Source organism: Hypomesus transpacificus, chromosome 5 (assembly GCF_021917145.1).
Source record: "Hypomesus transpacificus isolate Combined female chromosome 5, fHypTra1, whole genome shotgun sequence".
NCBI classification, from domain to species: domain Eukaryota; kingdom Metazoa; phylum Chordata; class Actinopteri; order Osmeriformes; family Osmeridae; genus Hypomesus; species Hypomesus transpacificus.
This window is the reverse complement of record NC_061064.1, coordinates 2,418,053-2,420,834: the sequence shown is the minus strand read 5'-3', so window position 1 is coordinate 2,420,834 and position 2,782 is coordinate 2,418,053. Positions and strand designations below refer to the sequence as shown.

Genomic DNA, 2,782 nt, shown 5'->3' with positions numbered 1-2,782 from the left:
CAGGTGGAGTCACAAACACTTAAAAAAAGGATTCGGCAGAGGGTGTACTTGAAATGGTTCAGCCCAAATCCAGATGAAAGAGGAGGATGAAGTGATGAAGGTCTTGAGTGAAAGCATGAAGGGAGCAGAGAGAGGTAGAGGGGGGGAGGGGAGGGAGGGAGTGATCACTGAATGACTTGTCTGGTGTTCAGGCTCGTATTGGACATCTCATCTGGTGCCGTTCAAGCAGATTGACGGCCATGAAACGTCACAGAAGAGGCAGTCATCTGTAGAGTCAGGCTGGTGAGGCCCTGCCTCTCAGCAGAGTAATCACAGCTGCTGACAGGTAAAAGCTGCAGTGTGACGGACGGGTCGGAAATGGGAGGCAGGATATTCAGTCGGCGAAAATAAGTTTTACAGAGGACCATCGGACTAATGTTTGGCACAAAGACGTTAGTTATTTTATCATTCTTAATGGATGCTCGGTTATGTAGTTGGGGTGATTCTTTATGCAAGCTGTCACCGATGACTAAGAGCGCGGAATGAAACATAACGGCACCGTTGCATGATGGGTTTAGATGCGAGTGTCGGCTCACGCTAAAGTGAAAAAAGAGAAGCACCAATTTGTGTCGTCTCATCTCGAGACGTAAGCAGCCTCACGCCCCGTGCTCGTCTTTCATCCCGTCGCAGCGAGAGAACATCTTGTTTGGAGGATTACAGCGGGAGAACTCCCGCTGTGAGCCGGCACGAGCTAACATCAACATGTGTATTTCTTCTTCAGGCTTCGGTGCGATTGACAACAGCGTGAGCTCTGCGCAGCGCGAGCTGTGCGCAGCGAAAGTGTGCATCACGTTCAGCTGTTAAATACTGTATGTGATTTGTGGAACGTCGGAAAGGCTGGTCTAAGATGGAAGAATTTACAAATGCCGTATAGTAATAATGTATTCATTTGAGCGACGTAAAGGGGGAAAATTGAACAAGGATTCTCTTGATCTGCTGTCAAAAGTTCTACCACTGAGATTTACCCTTTCCTGTGCGAGCCCTTGTATCTGGACTAGTGTGATACTTGAAAGGTCAGAAACCGTGTCATTTCCTGAACCATGATATCTAATTAAATTATTTGCATAATTAACTATTCATACCAGCCCACTAAATTAAATTAGCATATATTAATGATCTTCATTTAGGGAATATCAATCTTGCTTGATTACAATATTTCACACGTTTTTAATAAGCCCTAGTGGAATAATTACTGGAGCATCCCAACCGTTTTTAATTGCATGCCATTTTCACCATAAAAAAAAGAAATCTAATTATTTATTGTCCTGGGTCCTAATATAAAGCATTTAGCTTCATAAGGTAGGGACAAACAGCATGAAGGATTTCTACGACTGTGAATCAAGGATGCACTTCCAATGAGAGAATGACTCACCTCTCCTTAGTGGTAGTACATGATAATCCACACTTCTCCAGAGTCCCTTCAACCAAACTAACCTCAGTCTACAGTAAACAGGAAATTAAACAGAGTGTGATGAAGTGAATCTCAGTGACATCACCTCATGATTGACAGCTGACGAGACTCGGATCAACCTACCCAGCAGTTACCATGGTGACTTTCTCTGCCCTTCAAACGAGTCCAACTTTCCAGAGTGATCAGAGGGGCTTGGTTGCTGTAGAGGAGTCTGACTGTGAGCTGCCTCTCGCCGGCCCTGTGTGATCAGACAAACCAGATACAAACAAACATGGGGATGGGGAGATGCAGAGATGTTAATCCACAGTGTCACCTGCAGCACAGCATATTTACATGTGATTATACAAACAAACATGGGGATGGGGAGATGCAGAGATGTTAATCCACAGTGTCACCTGCAGCACAGCATATTTACATGTGATTATATTTCCTCCTTACTGGCTGGAAAAAAAAAACACATTTTGGAATCCGAGCGACAAAGAAAGGGATAAAATGTTGAAATAGACCTTGTTTTTATTGACAGGTCCTCATGAATATTCAGGAGGGAGGGATCATCCTCTCAGAGAAGACACGGTGGCAAGCTGAGAGCAGGATCTGCTTGTGTCTGCTGAACACAGGAACTAATGCTGCTGGTAGAACAAACATGTCCAAGTCATTAAATTAGGGAAAGAGTAAACCATCTGCTCTTGCCCCTGTGGGAACGTAAACAGCTACTAACAAGACCCGGGGTGGAATCTTATAACGCAAGACTTCATCCAACTGCTTGTTTCCAGACAGAATGCAAACTGCAAATCTTGGAAATTCCTATGTACATTTGCATTTCGCAGACGCTCTTATCCAGAGCGACTTACAGTAAGTACAGGGACATTCCCCCTCAAGGCAAGTAGGGTGAAGTGCCTTGCCCAAGGACACAACGTCATTTGGCACGGCGGGGAATCGATCCGGCAACCTTTTGATTACCAGCCCGACTCTCTCACCGCACAGCCATCTGACTCCCACAGAAACAAAATAGAAAAACCATCGGGTTAAAAGGTTTTTTAATTTTACAACGTGACCGGTGATATACCTATATACATACATACCATCTGATTCATCTTATTTAAATAAGGATAAAAAAGTATTTCTTGCACTCTAGCGATCAGTTGATATCCAATCAAAGTGTGATACGACTTTGAACAGACCAGTGTCGTTTCCTAAATAAGGCTTAATAAATATCTCTCACAGGAGAATAATCAGTAACACTATGTCCACACTGTGTGCAACATTCATCAGCTAAAAGAAGATCGTGTTACTTGAGATTGACATGGATAATATATTTCCTTGGCTTCTCTG

General features: G+C 43.8%; 1 protein-coding gene across 2 annotated transcripts in view; it reads right to left on the bottom strand.

Annotated features, from left to right (window-relative positions):
- Window positions 1-2,403: 2,403 nt before the first annotated feature.
- LOC124468024 (amyloid beta precursor protein binding family B member 1-like) overlaps window positions 2,404-2,782 on the bottom strand; it is an 11,778-nt gene continuing 11,399 nt past the window's right edge. For both annotated transcript variants that reach the window (XM_047020580.1, XM_047020581.1), the window contains exon 14: window positions 2,404-2,782. This exon is cut by the window's right edge and continues 2,410 nt beyond it. The gene's annotated coding sequence lies outside the window, so the exon portion shown is untranslated.